The sequence below is a fragment of the Spermophilus citellus genome (assembly GCF_964194105.1).
Source record: "Spermophilus citellus genome assembly, chromosome: 4".
In the NCBI taxonomy this organism is placed as follows: domain Eukaryota; kingdom Metazoa; phylum Chordata; class Mammalia; order Rodentia; family Sciuridae; genus Spermophilus; species Spermophilus citellus.
The window spans coordinates 201,583,950-201,601,726 of record NC_138185.1 but is presented as its reverse complement, the minus strand read 5'-3'; the positions used below and the strand labels follow the sequence as shown (position 1 = coordinate 201,601,726).

The window sequence follows — 17,777 nt, the reverse complement described above, 5'->3', positions numbered from 1 at the left end:
TCTCTACCCAGCAGCCAACGTGAGTTCTTAAAAATGCAAATCAGATCATGTCACTCCTGGGCTGCAAACCCCTCCTGTGCTTCCCATTGCATTTGGAACAAATCAAACTCTTTTTTTTTGTTGTTGTTCTAGGGATTGAACCCGGAGGTACTTACCACTGAGCTTCAGCCCCAGTCCTTTTTATTTTTTTATTTTAAGGCAAGGTCTCACGAAGTTGGTTAGGGCCTCTAAATTGATCTCAAACTTATGATCCTCCTGCTTCAGCTTCCTAAGCCGCTGGGATTACAGGCATGTGCCACCACGCCCTGCTCAAATTTTGACTGGCCTACACCACATGCCCCAACTCCAATCTTGGACACTTTGTGGCTTGATCTCCTTTCACTCCTTGGGCACCTCTGGCCTCAGTCATAGCCCAGAACCTGCACACCCACCATCTCCTCTCTTGGTCTTCCCTGGCTGCTTTAGTTAGTTTTTTTTTTTTTTTTTTTTGTCACTGTGACCAACATACCTGACAAGAACGACTTAGAGAAAGAAAAGTTTCTTTGGGGCTCACAGTTTCAGAAGTTCACAGGTGCTCTGGGCCCAAGGTGAGGCCGCACATCATGGCTGAAGGGAAGCTGCTTAGCGCATGGCAGGGTCAGGAAGCAGAGAGAGATAAGGGCGAAGTGGCCACAGGGGAGATGTACCCTTCTAGGACACACCCCCAGTGACCCACCTCCTCCAGCCACCCCCACCTGCCTGCAGTAACCACATCGTCAGTCCATGTGAACTCTCATGAAACAACCGTTATATTGTATTTTATTATTTTTGTTTTGTTTTTTGATACCGGGGATTTAACCCAGGGCACTTTATGAGCTACATCCCTAGCCCTTTTTATTTTTTTATTTTGAGACAAGACCTCACTAATTTGCTGAGGCTGGCCTCAAACTTGGGATCCTCCTGTCTCAGCCACAGCACCTGCCTGTAATCTGATCATTTTACCAGTGAATATTCCTGCATTAACAGAAGATTTGGGGGTGGGAGATCCGTCCTATCCAAACTAGAACACTGGCCGCCCAATTTAAATGGGTCCTCCACTCCCCTTCCCTTTGACTACGTCTGTTGGTCTGAAGCAGACACTGAGACAGGAGTGCGTTCAGTTTGGTAGGGAGAATGAAACTAAAACAGGGAGATAAGGGCACAGTGGTGATCCCTGTAATACCAGCTATTTGTGAGGCTGAGGCAGGAGAATCACAAGTTCAAGGACAGTCTCAGCAACTTTTCAAAGCCCTAAGCAACTTAGTGAGACCCTGTCTTAGAATAAAAATTAAGAAGGATTAAGATGTGGTAAAACACACTTGCAAAGCACCCTTGCATTAAATCTTAAAAAAAAAAAAAAAAGAATAAATAAAAAGTAAGTAAAAGACCTGAATGAACACGTCACCAAAGGAGATGTTCAAGTAGCAAGTAAGCATCTGAAACGATGTTCAACCTGGTGTCATTAGGGAATTGCAAATTAAAACAACACTGTAACTGGGCACAGTGGAGGCTGAGGCAGGAGGATCATGAGTTCAAAGCCAGCCTAAACAACTTATTGAGACCTTAAGGACTTACCAACATTCTTTCTCAAAATGAAAAATAACAAGGGCCGGGGATGTGGCTCAGGGGTTCAGCACCCCTGGGCTCAATCTGTGGATCCAGAAAAACACCACCACTACAACAACATTGGAGCTTTGGAGCGAGGTGTGTAGCTCAGTGGTAGAGCTCATGTAAGAGGCCCTGTGCTCAATCCCTAGTACTAAAATAAAAAACAAACAACAAGAATATTGAGATATCACTATGCATCTATCAGAATGGCTGAAACCCAGAACCTAACAACACCAAATGCTGGCGAGGATGAGGAGCAACAGGAACTCTCACTCATTGCTGGCGAGAATGTAAAATGGTAGCACCACGGTTGGAAGACAGTTGGGCAGCTGCTTATAAAACTAGACATACTCTACTGCAGAATCCCACCACGGAACTTCTTGGTATTTGCCGACATCAATCAAAAACGTTAAGTCCCTACAAAAACCTGCCCATGGACATGTATGGTAATTCACAAAACATGGAAGCAATCCAGATGTCCTTCAGTAGGTGGATGAATAAATAAACGGTGATACAGCCAGACAATGAAATCGTATTCAGCGCCAAAGGAAATGAAGTATTAAGTTATGGAATATGAAGGAAACTTCAGTGCATCTGACTGAGATGAGCCAATCTGATAAGGCTACACTTGGTATCACTCCAAGTACACGACACACTAGAAGAGGTAGAACTGTGGAGTCAGTAAAAAGATCAGTGGATGCCAGGGGTTTGGGGGTCTATCAATAATCAGAGATATGTCACTGCTCTGAAGGACGCTGCAATGGCCCTGTGTCATTGTGCATTTGCCTAAACCCATGGAATATACATACAGCCCCAAGAGTGAGCCCAATGTAAACCATGGACTTTGGGTAACGATGATGTGTTCCTGAATGATGATGATGATTAAGATGTTAATAACATAAAGGGCTGAAGGTGAAGCTCAGTGGTAAAGTGCCCCTGGGTTCAATCCCCAGGACCAAAAAATAAAATAAAATAAAAAGGAAGAAGTACAGAAAAAAAAAAAAAACAGTTTACTTGGGACATTCTCCCTGGTCTGCCCGCCCCTCTCTCGCATCCTGGTTCTTTCTCTCTGCTGCCCAAGTGTTCTGACCACCCCACAGGGGAATGTGTTTACTGGGGCGTCTGCCTGCCTTCCTCTTCTTCGTGGTTTGCTGGATCCTTTGTTAAAGATTTTCCAGTTTAGGGGCCAGCCTGGCTGGAAGCTTCTGGATCTCCGGTTCCTCTGCCAATCTCTTAGCCACCCACCCCCCCAGCTTCCTGCCAGCCCACTGATCTTCTACAAAGAATTTCATAAACAAATGACAGCCCTGTGCTGCTCTGCGAGCTCTGTCCTGGTATAAACGTGTATTCTGACACCCAACGGAGGAGAAGAAAATTCAAGATTGGGGAGAGAAGAAAATCCTGGATAACTCATTAATATCACCTCCAACCAGGCTTAATCTGGCCTCCTTTGGAGTGAGTCTGAAGTGAGAGGAAAAACATCTTCCCTCCTCACCCTCCAAGGGAGAGAGCTGTCATGCAGAACAGACTTGAGGGGAGCCCACCGACTGTGAGCCCCACTTCCATTTCCCAGGCCTTGATTAAGACTTTTAGAGGCATTAAGCTCTGAAAAGATTGGGCATCTCCACCCCAAGGAGAAGTGCAAAAATATAATCAAATATAAGCTACAAATAAATGTGAGGGAGCCCTTCAACACTTTGCATGATTCCAAGATGACCACTTTGAAATCTTTCAGTTTTTTTTTTTTTTTTTAAAGAGAGAGTGAGAGAGGAGAGAGAGAGAGAGAGAGAATTTTTAATATTTATTTTTTAGTTCTCGGCGGACACAACATCTTTGTTGGTATGTGGTGCTGAGGATCGAACCCAGGCCGCATGCATGCCAGGCGAGCGCGCCACCGCTTGAGCCACATCCCCAGCCATCTTTCAGTTTTTGAAATATGCAATATGAAATTCTTAGGTGGGTTTCTCCTTCTTTGCTGATTTCCTTGTGTGGGTTTGTTTTGCACGTTGCTCCTATTTGTAATCAGCTCACACCCCTAGCTGGTCTTCCTGCCTAGTGGTGGGCTGTGGTAGAATCATTTCTGAGCTGACCTTGTCCAGGTGGCTCTGAGCTAAAGAGTCCCTCCATGAAACAGGGTCACTGACTCAAGTTTTTTCTCACCAAGACTAGTGAGCTTGCTTCATCCTCCAAGGCACACCAGCTCCAGGCTGATCAGGGACAAGATGAGCAGGGAGGGGGCGGGGGGGACAGAGTCCTGTATAGGCATTAGTCCTTGGGCTAGGGTAGTTCAGCTTAGGCAATCAAACTTGAATCAGATTGATTGCTTCTGGGATCCCTGTTATAAGCTAAAAGCAATTTGGGCAGGAGTGGGTGGCCAGCATGGGGTCTTATCATCAGGGGCCTGGGTCTCTTCTGACCTAGGGTGGCCGAGATGGTGGAACAGAGTGGTCAAGAATCCACTTTGGAACTGACCAGCCATTAAGCTACATTGCCTCCTATAAGTGTTAGAGGGTCACCCCTGCACTATAGATGGGTAAACTGAGGCCAAGTTCACCTGCACAAAGATGGAAGAGTGGGGTCTGCTAAGGGGGTCAGTGTTGAGATGTGGCTCAAAGTAACCTGCAGGGACCACAACCTGGAGCCCCTTTTCATGTTTTATCATCTCCTGGAGCTTCTGATGCTAGAGTGAAAGGCGAGAAGCCTCTGGGCATCAATATCATCACTGCACGTTTGGTCCTACTATGTGCTGGGCGTTCAGGTAAATGCTTCAAATTTGTCATCTACACAGCATCCCTGCAAGGTGGGCAATATTTCTTTCTTTCTTTTTGGTACTGGGGATTGAACCCAGAGGTGCTCAAGCCACATCTCAGCCCTTTTTTGTATTTTATTTAGAGACAGGGGTCTCACTGAGTTGCTTTGGTCCTCACTAAATTGCTGAGGATGGCTCTGAGCTCTCGATTCTCCTGCCTCAGCCTCCTGAGCTGCTGGGATTTGCCCAAAGTAGGGGCTTGCTGGGGACTTCTTACCCACTGGAAGGGAAGCTTCATGAGAGCAAAGCAAGTCCGACTCGTGGCTGTAACCCCATCACAGAACCTAACACAGTGACTGTTGTAGTGTCAGCGAGCAGTGGATATCTAGCAAGTGAATAAATCAAGGAAAGATGGATCGACTTCTTTTGGACCCAAATCTTTGCTCTTTCCTGGTTTCGCCTAGTCCAGGTGGCTCTGAGCTAAAAGCAGGAGCCCTGGGAACTTCCTGGTGGAAAAGGCACCCTGGGCAGAGCTGGCTGAAGCTGCCTGGGGGAGAGACTGCAGCAGAGCCCAGGCTGTCTGGCCTCTGCTGATTCAGGGAACCCCTGCCCTCAGCCCTGCCCAGCACAGCTGGTGGTTATGTGGAGTCCCAGACGATCCCAGGAGGGTTTCACCACAGAATCAGCATAGGGGCTGTACATCTAGTGATTCAGAAGATCCTGCTGGCCTCCCTTATCCTCAAACCTTCTGTTGCCATGGCAACTGGCCTCCATCAAACCAGAGCTTGCTGAGGGCATCCCAGTTAACCCCTTCCTGTACAGCAGGGCCCTCAGTATTCTTGTCCATAGGGCCTGGATGCTGATGCCCAAGCCAAGAGACAGTGGCACAGGGGCCACCAGACAGAGGAAGGGTGGGGTTGTGGGAAGTGCAGGCTGGGGAGGTCAAGGTTGAACAGGGTTGAATCTTTGGGTCAGCTCTGCAAACTCAGATATGCCTGGAAGCCTTTCCAGCCTCTGTTTGCTCTCTTGCAGGGTAGACAGAACAGTGTGCCCGCTCGCGGTGCTGCTCATGGGTGGGACATGGACTGCATGGTGACAGATCTGAGGAGCTGGTGGCACATAGCTAACGCCAGTTCCTGGAGGCCAGGTTCAGGGTATCCACACAGGAGGACCTGGGTGACACACTGTTATGCAGGGGCCCCACATGTCAGGGGACAGCTCACCAGTCCTAGACACACAGACTGATTCATCTGGAAAAAAGGAAGCCCACAACCACTCAGACTGTCCCAAGCCTGGAGGTTGCCCAGGGAGAACCCTTCAAACAGCCCATTCATTCCACCTTGAACTCAGCCCACTCCAGTCCCACAGGGCTCTGGACTTTCAAAGTGAGAGGTATTCAAGTCAGGCTGCAGGAGGCTGGTGGAGAGGGGAGGCCTCCAATAAGTCTGAGGGGAGAAGGTGGGACTGGCCTGGGTTATCAGAACTCACTAGCAGCCTGTGCGGGGTGCTGGGCCCTGTCCACGCCAACTCCTCTCAACTCCAATTGAGCAAAAAGACCCCTGGGGGATGTGAGGGTAGAGTCATCCAGAAAAGGTAGCAGTAATGTCCCACTCCCCAGTTTACTAAGGGAGCGCAGGTTTCAGAGGGATGAAGGCCAATAAGGTCACATTCCTCACCCACTGCTTAGACGGGTGGGATGGCTCCCTCTGCTCTGGGCACAAGGACCCAAGTCCTGGCTGGGCCTACAGACCTCCTGGTCCTGGCCCCTGCCCACCTCTCGGCTCACTTTGCATGTCTAGGCCCTAGCTACTCAGTCTTTCTTTTTTTGGGCACCAGGGATTGAACTCAGGGGTGCTTAACCATTGAGCCACATCCCCAGCCCTATTTTGTATCTTTTTTAGAGACAGGGTCCCACTGAGTTGCTTAGGGCCTGGCTGAATTACTGAGGATAGCTCTGAACTTGGAATCCTCCTGCCTCAGCCTCCTGAGCGGCTGGAATTACAGGCGTGTGCCACTGCCCACCTACCCCCCGGGGGTGGTGGGAATTGTGCTTTCTCCATCCACAAGGCTTCTGCACACAATGGATTACCTCTACCTGAAGGGGCCATGCACTCTCTTCCCAAGTTCAGTTACTATAACTCCTTCACTGTAAGTTACTTATGAAACACTAAACTGTCGATTTTGAAATAATGTCAGAATACATAAAAGTTGCAAAAAAAAATCATACAAATAATCCCCGTCTTCCCTTTGCTTGTTTTCCCTGAACGTTAGCCTTTTACCCTGCTTGCGTTTGCGCTGGTTGCTGGGTTCCTTCCCAACTCCCTCTTCAGGATTTGCCATGCCAGTGTGAAATTGGCCGTGGACAAGAGCACCCCAGAAATTGGTATCTGGACTTTTTCCCTTTGAGAGTTGATTCTTAAACAGTTTTAACATATTACCATTTTATCCATCTCCCTCTTCTCTCTCTCTCTCTCTCTCTCTCTCTCTCTCTTTATTTTTTCAGTGCTGAAGATTGAACCCAGGCCCTCATGCATGCTAGGCAAGCAGTCTACCACTGAGCCACTCTCCTCCTCTTTTCTCTCTTTTTAATCAACCTTTTCTCTTTATATGTACAGGAAGTAGGTGTGTACACTTACTTTTTTTTTTCTGAACTGATTGAGAGTAGGTGACATATATGTCTCTTTATCCTTAAATATTTCTATGTGCATTTCTAAAAAAAAAAAAAAACAAGGTCATTCACTTACATAATAACCACAGTATGTTTATCCAAATCAGAAAATTAGAATGGCTACTGTTCTATTGTCTGATGTACAGACATTTTTCTTTCTTTTTTTTTTTTAAAAAAAACATCAGTGGACTTTTCTTTTATTCATATATTTGTATGTGGTGCTGAGAATCGAACCCAGTGCCTCACACATGCTAGGCAAGTGCTCTTCCACTGAGCCACAACCCCAGCCCACAGACATTTTTCAAATGCCTCCAACTGTCCTACTAAATTCCTTTATAGTAAAAGAAGAAACTTTCTCTGGTCTAGTGCCCAGTGCAAGCCTACATGTTGTATTTAGTTGCCATGTCTCTTCGATATCCTTTAGTCTAGTACTATTCAGTCCTTCCTTGTCTTTCATGACCTTGAAATTTCTTTAGGGGACAGACCACTGATTTTGAGGAATATACTTCACGTGGGTCTGTCTAGTGTTCCTGCTTGGTTAGATTCAGGTCCTGTAGATTTGGGGGTCAGGGATAGCACACAGATGCTGTCGTGGCCATCTCAGGGCATCCCATGGAGGGACACCTTATTGTCCCATTACTGGTATGAACTTGGATCACTCCATGTTTGCTACTTTTCTCAGAATCCAGATTTGATTTTCCTCACTTTGTCATCAGCAGATTTCTTTGGGGAGATATTTCGAGATATGAAAATGTCTTGTTTCCTATCACCCATTACATGTTGAATATCCCTTATCCAAAATGCTTGGGACCAGAAGTGTTTTAAATTTGGGAGTTTTAAGAATTTTGGAATATTCATATTGACTTTACTGACTGAACATCTCTAATCTGAAAATCCAAAATCTGACATGCTTCAAAATTCAAAGTTTTTTGAACACTGACATAACACTCAAAAAGTTCAGGTCTTGGGCTGGGGATGTGGCTCAAGCGGTAGCGCGCTCGCCTGGCATGCGTGCGGCCCGGGTTCGATCCTCAGCACCACATACCAACAAAGATGTTGTGTCCGCCAAGAACTAAAAAATAAAATATTAAAAAAAAAAAAAAGTTCAGGTCTTGGGTAGAACATTTCAGATACTGGATTTTCAGATTAGGAATGCTCAACCTGTAGTTGCAGCCTCCATTGATGAATTTTGCCTGAAATGATTAATATTATGGTGATAGTCAAACAATTATTTTATTTATTTTTGGTACTGGGGATTAAACCCAGGGACAGTTAACCTCTGAGTCACTTCCCCACCCCCTTTCTTAATTTTTATTTTTTTGTAGTGGTACATGGACAGCATGCCTTTATTTTATTTGTTTCATTTTTATGTGGTGCTAAGGATCGAACCCAGTACCTCATACATGCTAGGCAAGTGCTCTGCCTTTGAGCTACGGCCCCAGCACCCCCAGCCCTTTTTATATTTTATTTTAATATTTTTAGTTGTAGATAGACACAATACCTTTATTTATTTATTTTTTATGTGGTACTGAGGATCGAACCCAGGGCCTTACACATGCAAGGCAAGTGCTCTACCACTGAGCCACAACCCCAGCCTGTTATATTTTGAGACAGGGTCTCAACTAAATTGCTTAGGGCCTTGCTGAATTGCTGAGGGCGGCTTTGAACTTGTGATCCTCCTGCCTCAGCCTCCTGAACTGCTAGGATTACAGGCGCGCACCACTATGCCCAGCCTTAAATGATGATTTGAAAATTTTGGTGTTTTTTTAATTAAATTTATTTATTTATTCTAATTTGTTATATATGACAGCAGAGTGTGAAAATTCTGTTATTATTTCTGCATTCTACATTAAAAAAGAGCTTCTTTCCTTCCCCATTTATTGTTGTTGTTGGATGGATTTTTTTCTTCTTCTTTATTTGTGGTGCTGGGTTGAAACCTAGGGTCTCAAGCATGCTCAGCAAAGGCTCTACCACTGAGCTGCATCCCCAGACCCCCAAACATTGTTTATTCATTCTTTTATTTAAATCAAAAGAAATCCATGGATTCTTATATAACTCTTTGAGTTATAATCTGTCATTCTCATTATTTACTTCATATAAATAAGGCCAAATTTGTCCAGGGAAACCCAGTTATGCTGGCTCCTGTACCTACTGACAACTCCCCATTTATCTAATTTATTTTTTATTTATTTGTTTGTTTGGTTTTGGTCCTGTGAGTTGAGCCAGGATCTTTCTTTTTTAATATAACTTTATTTGTATTTATCTATTTTTTTTTAATGTGGTGCTGATGATTGAACCCAGGGACTCATGCATGTGAGGCAAGCACTCCACCACTGACCCACAACCCCAGCCCGAGCCCAGGATCTTGAACACGCTAGGCAAGTACTCTACCACTGAGTTACAACCACAGCCCTTTAAAAATTTAATTTAATTAATTTATTTTGCAGTCCTGGGATTGAACCCAGCGGTGCTCTCCCCCTGAGTTACATTTCCAGTCCTTTTTACTTTTTTATTTTGAGACTGTCTCAGTAAGTTGACAAGACTGGCCTTGCACTTGTGATCCTCCTTTTTTTTTTTTTTTAAAGAGAGAGTGAGAGAGGAGAGAGAGAATTTTTAATATTTATTTTTTAGTTCTTGGCGGACACAACATCTTTGTTGGTATGTGGTGCTGAGGACCCAACCCGGGCCGCACGCATGCCAGGCGAGTGCGCTACCGCTTGAGCCACATCCCCAGCCCTGTGATCCTCCTTCTTAACCTCCAGGGTAACTGGGATTACAGGTGTGAACTACCACACCTGGTTTATTTTATTTGTTGTTGTTATTATTATTATTATTATCATCATTTTTAGCATATCCTCGTTTTCTGGCACAACCAGATAGTCCAGGTTTGTCTTGTACTTTCTCTGAGATGGCTCTAGAATTAGCTGTTTCCCACAATGCCCCGGTTCCCTTGTGTGAAGAGTGGTATTTAGAAACGAAGATCTGGGAGCGAGGGATGCTCCCTGCTTCTGGGCAAGGTGCACCTTTTAAATTTCTGACAACAGGCTGCATTTCACAATCATGGCTGTCGAACAAGCCCTTCAGTTTGGCATTTAGCTCTCCTTCTGGCCATTCTACTCAACCAGGAGCTGAGCCCATCATGACCACTCAGCCAGGATTCCTTCTCACCCTTCTTTCCAAGCCAGCCTACGAGATCCTTTTGTCCTGTCTTTCCTTTCCACTGGACCAGCGCCTAGAAGTCCATGGGCCACAGACTGGAACTTCACAGCAGGCCAGCCTGTGCAGGGCAAGGTGGATTTCTCTTGGATTTTACCACCCTCTTCTCATCTCTGCCGATACAGGTCCTTTGTTTTAAATAGGAAATTTAAAACAAAGCCCTTCCTGGGCTGAAGGAAATCTAAGAGAGCTCTTTCAGAAAGCACAAAATAACATTTCTGCATACAAGAAGTCGCTGTGTCATGGTTAATTGGATGAGTTTTCCTTTCTCAGTATTATCTATAATAATAGTGTGGTACAGGGTGTTTGTGGTGCATGCCCGTGATCCTAGCGACTCAACTCAAGGCTAAAGCAGGAAGATGGAAAGTTCAAGGTCGAACTGGGTAATTTGGTGGGACCCTGTCTCAAAGTTAAAAAAAAAAAAAAAAGGCTGGAATATTGTTCAGTGGTAGAGCACCCCTGGGTTCAATCCGCAATCGCCAATAAATAAACAAATAAATAAAATACTGTGAATAATCAATAGCATTTAGATTTGATGAAATGAATAACAGCTAGTTATCCTTCAAAACTGAGCTCAGTGGTAGAGTGCTTCCTAGCATGCACAAGGCCCTGGGTTCAATCCCCAGGAGCACAAAAACAAAACACCAAACAAAACTAGTTGGGCCAGGGGGTACATGCCTGTAATCCCAGTGACTCCAGAGGCTGAGGCAGGAGGATTGCAAGTTTGAGGCCAGCCTCAGAAATTTAGTGAGACCCGTGGCAACTTATCAAGACCCTGTCTCGTAATAAAAAATAAAAAGGACTGGGGATGTAGCTCAGTGATAAAGTGCCTCTGGGTTCAAATCCCAGGATAAAACTGGATTCAAACCACTTACCTCCTAAGTTCTTTTCCAGCATAACACTCAACACAATTGGTAGCATAGATTTGGGGGTCACTATTGGCCTGAATGCCACATGGGTACACACCAATCTCTCCATTTTTAATTCATTCCTGCATCTTCAAAGCCTGATGAAGGTAGATGCTCAATAAAGATTTGTGAAAGGAAATGACTGACTCAGTTAATCTTCACAACGAGCCTGCAAGCAGAGATGCCCTTCCCGGCTTTACAAATGCAGAAACTGAGGTTCTCAGAGCCAGACTTGTCCAACGTTGGACCGATGCGTGGTAGAATCAAGATTCAAATTCAGATACATCAGATGGCAACATTCATACAGTGTTTCCTCAGAAGACATGGCTTTAGCAGAGAATCAAATTGAGTTTTTAGTCCCATGATGAGTTTAGTCCCCAAAGGAGACTACATTCTTAGAAATTGGGACACAGCACTAATATGATTCAGGAAAGGGCACAGAACAAGGCAGGTGCTGCAAAACCAGCCTCCAGGTGAGGCCTCAACAACCCAGCTCATCCTTTCCCACACTCCCATGGGGGAGCCCTGGACTGCCCTGCCCCCTCATGAAAGGCCAGGCAGAGGCCAATCCGACTCAGACACAAGCAAACTGGCCTGGCCCTGCCAGACCCCTGCATGGACCCACCCCTAACTTTGCCTGACAGGCTCTGGGCCCCTCCACGATATTTTCTTTTTGTTTTTGTTTTGGTATGGGGGATTGAACTCAGGGACAGTTGATCACTGAGCCACATCCCCAGCCCTAACTTGTATTTTATTTCGAGACTGGGTCTTACTGAGTTGCTTAGTACCTCGCTTTGGCTGAGGCTGGCTTGGAACTTGTGATCCTCCTGCCTCAGCCTCCTGAGCCGCTGAGATTACAGGTGTGCACCACTGCACCAGCCCCTCCATGGTTGTTTCTGAGGCCAGGAGCTCACCTCTCAAGGGCTTCGTCTTCCCGCCCTAGCTGCCTCCTGCACATGCGCAACCGCTGGGCAGAGCTGCCATTACTACCTCTGCTTCAAAGGTAAGGAAGCTGAGTCTCGAAGGTCTTCAATACTCACCAGAGGCTAAGACTCTCGTCTTCTCCAGCTGTACAATGGGAGGATCAGATTTGGTGGTGACACGGGCTTGTCCAGCCCTCCAGCTTCATTTTGATGGCCAGTGGCCACCTCCTTCGTTACCACCCCACCCAACCACAGGGCTTTCCTGCCCTCTTCCAGGGGAAAGGGCACTTTAGGGAACTCCCACTGAACTGGCTGAGTCAAACACAATCCTCATTCATGTTCCAAAGACTTTGATTGGTTCACCACCTGATCTGTACCCAGTCTGGGCCGGGCAGCCAGGCTGAACTTGCATGCAGATGATTTGAGAGGCACTAAGATCATCTTGGTTGTTGGTTTGTTTTTTTTTTTTTTTTTGTAACAGAAAAGCCACACATCCTGATACTTCACACTTACACACACTGGTGGGTGCCAAGTATTCAGACCTCCTCACCCTGTGAAGTAAGCATGGTTATCTCCCCATTTGAAGATGGGAACACAGACAGAGGGAGGTTAGCAACTAGCCCAAGGTCAAGATCTGGAATATGAACCCAGAGATGTTCTACCAATGCTCTACCTAACTAGCTTAGGGTCTTCCTAAATTGCTGAGGCTAGCCTCAAACTTATGAGCCTCCTGCCTCAGCCTCCTGAGTTGCTGGGATCACAGGCCTGTGTACCACCTGGCTGGAATACATTGCATTGCATGGCCTCAAATTCCACCCTTGGCAGCCCACACCCTTCCTCCCTCCCTCCTTCCCTTCCCTTGAATCAATCTCTCTCTCTCTCTTTAAACAGGAATAGGAATATACGGAATTCATGACTTGCCTAAGGCGTGGGAGTATTAGACTCCTGTCCGTGCTCTCTTTTGGAGCTCAAACTCTGCAGACAGGAGCCTGGACACACCTGGACCCTCTGTGTGAAGGTGGGCGAGGTGTAAAGGGGCGGGGGAGGCCAAGCTGCAGACCCTTCTGGATGTACCAACTGATTGTGAATCTCCTGCAGAAGCAGGGAAGGGGTAGAGGAGCTAGAAGGGGTGAACAAGGCCTTTCTCCTCCTCATACATCTTCCACCCCCACTGCTGCCTCTGTGCTGGGCACTGGGGACGCGGCCCCCTGTGGAGGATGTGGGTGAGGCTGAATGGGGGGGATCTCAAAATGAGAAGAAAACCACAACGACTTGAAAATGGGGCTGTGCAGGGACCCAACTTGTCCCAGTGAATATATCTGGGGTCTGTCTTCTGAGGTGTGATTGAAGGCTGTCCCTTTGGTAAGCAGAAGGTTGGAAAGGCCTGAGGATGGGCAGGAAGGGAATCTGCTCAGTACTTACTGCCTGTCCCCTCCCCACTGGTGTATCTACTCCTGTGGAGGAGGTGGTAGCTGATGGGGGTGGGAGCACTGTTCCCTGGTGGGGCAGAATCTGGCTCAAGATTAGACCTCAGCCTGATGGTCTCCATCTGGCCCTGTCCCCTTCCCTTCACCCACCAGGGCCAGCCTCTGGTCTCCAGATCCTCACAGGTGAGAGAGGTGCAGGGGACTGCAAAATGTCTGCAGGTGCTCAGACATGCCTGGGGTTCCAGGTGAGGTGAAATGCCAAGGGCAGTGTGCAGCCTGTTTTCCCTAAGGGGGAAAGGTGGAGAAGGTTCTGCAGGAGCTAAGACCCTCCGGTTCGGGTGCAGGTGGCTTTAAAGCAAACTCTTCTCGCCCTGCTTAGGACACAAGAATACAGCCTCACAGAGTGTGAATACACTCTGCAGTCTGATCCGCTGCGGTGAGCATGTGCAAGCAGTCCCAGCCAAGCCATGGTCACACTTGCACTAGTATACCTCGTGCACACACACACACACACACACACACACACACACAATTGTTCTGCCTTTCCAGCTTTCTAACACAGGCACCAACAGGAAGATCACACATACTGTGGTACGTATGTTCATGTCCCTTAAAATTGGTATATTGAAATACCAAAGTGATGGTATTAGGAGGTGGGGACTTCTGAAAAGTCATTAGGTCACAGGGGCAGAGTCCTGATGAGTGGGATTAGAACCCTTATAAAATAGGCCCGAGATGCAGGACCCAGGGATGTGACTGGGGAGGCTGAGGCAGGAGGATTGCAAGTTCATAGGCCAGCCTCGGCAAGCTAGCAAGATGCTCTTGCAAAACAAAATTTTGAAAAGGGGCTGGAGAAGTGGCTTAGTGGCCAAGCACCTCTGGTTCAATCCCCAGTACCACAAAATAAATAAATTAATGAATTGATTAAAATAAGGCCAAAGGACTGAATTCTCAACCTTTCTACCACCTGAAGAAGCAGCAATGACCTGGAAAGTTGGCCATTGCCAGACACTGAGTCTGCCAGGACCCTGACCTGGGACTTCCCAGCCTCCAAAATGGCGAGAACTTCCTGTTGTCTATAAGCCACCCAGTCCCCTGTGGAGAGAGTCAGAGCTTCATTACACCTGGTCCTTCCTTGCCGGGGTAGGGGTGCCCTGAAGAGAAATTGCCCCTTGGCATGTGAGTGCAGAGCCGTGTTGACTTTCCCCATACATCCCAACCCCACCCTGAGTCCCTCCTGTAGAGATGTGTGGCCTGGGAGGTGAGGGGGTGTCCAGGGTAGAGGCTGGCTCTTAGGAGGGAGAGGCTAACCAGATTGGGTCCGAAACTCCAATATCAGAGCCTGGTCTCGCTCCCACCCCATCCCACAGGACTTGCACACGGCCCTCTGCCTGGGCGAGGTGGGCTGGGCTACCCAAGACAGAGGTGTGCTCCTAAATCCCCCACACACACACACAGGAGAGCGGTCTGGGCACCTACACAGCCCACCCTCACATGGCCGCATCCCAAGGAAGTCCATGGGGGAGAGGAGAGAGCCCAGGAAGGAAGGGGGTGTTGAAGGAGAAAGAGGAAGAAGAGGAGGAGGGGTGGGTGTGATACAGGGAAGAGTAGCAGGCTGGACACAGTGCCTGCCAGGGTCGGAGCCTCGGCTCAGCCTTCTGATAGGACAGGGTGTTACCAGTAGTTAAGGGCAAGATTAGAACTCAGGCCTCCAGCTGTATCTGACCAAAGGGATGCTCCCTCGGATCTGTCCTCTCCGTCCAATACCACTCTAGGACTGACCGAGGCTCCTGTGTCTAATGTATTTGAGGTGGAGACCTCTTTGAGGAATTTCCTGTTGCCCAGGGCCCTCCGTGGACTTCACCAAGGATTCTGCATTAGGAGACTCAATGCAGATGCTGCAAGGATATTTCCCATGAATCAGCCAAGATGCTTGCAAGAATTACAGACGGACGCCCAGGCTCCAGAGGGCTGAGCTCTTAGAGGGGCTAATGACCATGTGGCTGCCCCCTCCAGAACTCCTCTTTCTCTCTGGACAGACCATTACCTTCCAATCTGCTGGTGCCCACGGCCTGCTCCCTGCGCGCGCCTCTGTTCTCTGCTGGCTCCTCTCCCACCCCACTCCTCCTCCTCTTTCTCCTCTCCTTCCTCCTTTAGCCTTCTAACTTGGAAGGGCAGCTGTGGGGAGCCAGCTGCAACCTCCCCCAACACACATATCCTATATCCAGACTCCAGAACCCAGAGGAAGCAGATGGAAGGATGAGAGAGGAGCTCGGGCCAAACACCCTTCTTCCCCTTCCCAGAGTTCCCCTCGGCATCCCTGGGTACCTCTGCTCTGAACAGGAACCCTCAGCTGAGAGAACCTTACAGGGTGACAGAAAGGACAGGCAGTGCTAGTTCACTCAGTCCTTTCATGCAACAGGTGGTTACTGAGCAACTACTAGGTAGCAGGTGCTGAGGAGACAAGGGCGAACAAACGCAATAGTGTCTGCTCTCACGGAGGCACCAACTCACCAGAAGGCCCTCTTTGGGGGCCTTTTGTGCCTTCCTGCCTTGGATGATGTGAACAGTTGTCCTGGGCCCTGCCTGGGAGTCTGGGGACACAGGCAAGTTCAGCTGTTGCCGTGACCATATGCTCTCTGCAGAGCCTTCTCCACCTGCCCAGCTCCTGGGCTCTTCCTGGAGCACTGTCCACCCCCTTTCCTTCTTGCCCCACTTCCCCCTCCCTGACAGTGGCCACTGGTCTCCCATCCTGGTGGCCACTGCATTCCTGGAAGAGCTTTCACCAAGCTCAGCCCCAGGTCGGACCGATTCTGGAGTCTGCATCTGGGGCCTGGGCTCTGTGTATTTTAAGGCTCTCCAAGTCTTTCTGCGACACTTCCAGATGGAGAGCCCCAAAGGAGTAAGGACAAAGGCCTGAGGACATCTGCCCTGGAGCTGTGATGTCCAGAGGACCGGGCCTAAGGGCTTCTGAGAAAGACCGGGGACCTCAGAGCCAGGTTAGAGGAGGCAGGGCTAACGCAGTGGGTCCAGAGGTGGCCTTGACACTCACTCAGGGAGACCAGCAAGAAGCAGAGACTCTGCCTCCTCTTGAGGCCCCACCCAGAGCCCTGGGTTCCTGCAGGCTGATTCAAGGAGAAAGTGGAGCAGAACAGGCATGGGGCCTCCCTGGCTTCTTTCTCTCTGTTCCTCCTTATCTCTTGGTCTTTCAAGGTACAATTCAAATTTCACCTCCTCCAGAGAGCTTGCCTGATGGCCCAGATCACAACCTAGTCACAGGCTTCCACAAGTATTTCCTTTTGGTTATAGGCTCGATGAATCAAACTTGGATTGAAAATGACCTTGAAGTTGGCTGACTCATTCATGCAGGCCTACAGGACGTAGTGTACACAGGTAGACTCATCTTGAAGTCAGAGGCCCAAGTGCCTGGGGCCACAAACAGTTGCCCGGAGCTCCTGGGAACACGGTGGCTCTCTTAAGCCTCTCTCCCCCTCACCCATTTGCCTGGCTGCTGACAGATTGCACCTGGAGGAGCCCCTTCCTCAGAAGCTCTAGCCAGAAAACTTGCCCTCTGTGTGGATGTGCAGGGTCCTTCAGGAGCCCAGGCTGGAAAGGACCGAGGGGCCCCTTCCTCCATGTGTAATACAATAAAAACCAAATTTAAAAGTCAGCCCAATGAAGATTCTGGTTTTCCCCACAATGGCCTTTTCATTGTTTAAATATCACATTCTACCTTTTTTTCCCCCCCTGCCTCACTTTTTTGAGTGTCCCTCTTCGCTGGTGACCTCAGCAGCACTTGTTACTCTGTGTATTAGGAAATCCAGCTTCGGAGTCCACCCAGCTCAGAATGCCCTTGCTGATGAGTGTGTCCAGGGAGGAGAAGGAACCGCTCTCTGGGGCCAGGCCTCTCTGGGGCTGTCATGTGTCATAGTTCTCAGCGGGGCCCAGATGCTTCTGTCTTTATGATGGGCAGAAACCAAAGGCTCCTCACGGGAGCAGACAGCAGCCGCGTGAGCTGCCTGGGAGTGGGATTAGGGAGGATTAGTGCATGCGGTTTGGAGGGGTTCTGGAGTCTTGCAGCCAGCTCTGGAGTCTGAGGTCCAAACATAACAAGGGAAGGAGGAGGAGACTGAAAAGAAGGGAGCAGGAGATGGGGGACCAGGGACAGTTGGCTGATTGATGCTTGGGGAGTGCAAAGCTCATTTATTAATTACTAATGTCTAAAAGGTATTCTCTCTCTCTCTCTCTCTCTCTCTCTCT

The 17,777-nt window shown here is 48.2% G+C and overlaps 1 long non-coding RNA gene across 5 annotated transcripts in view; it reads left to right on the top strand.

Moving 5' to 3' along the window:
• The window catches only part of LOC308647577, a 41,466-nt gene that overhangs the window by 23,453 nt on the left and 236 nt on the right, over positions 1-17,777 (top strand). The window contains exons 3-8 of one of the 5 annotated variants that reach the window (XR_014021655.1): positions 12,004-12,170; positions 12,982-13,108; positions 13,671-13,762; positions 13,897-14,108; positions 14,491-14,696; positions 16,827-17,777. The exon at positions 16,827-17,777 is cut by the window's right edge and continues 236 nt beyond it. This is a non-coding gene — a long non-coding RNA (uncharacterized lncRNA). Of the gene's footprint in view, positions 1-12,003; positions 12,171-12,981; positions 13,109-13,670; positions 13,763-13,896; positions 14,109-14,490; positions 16,396-16,826 lie in introns of those variants that run through there. The other 4 variants (XR_014021656.1, XR_014021657.1, XR_014021658.1 and 1 more) reach the window with 4 other exon arrangements.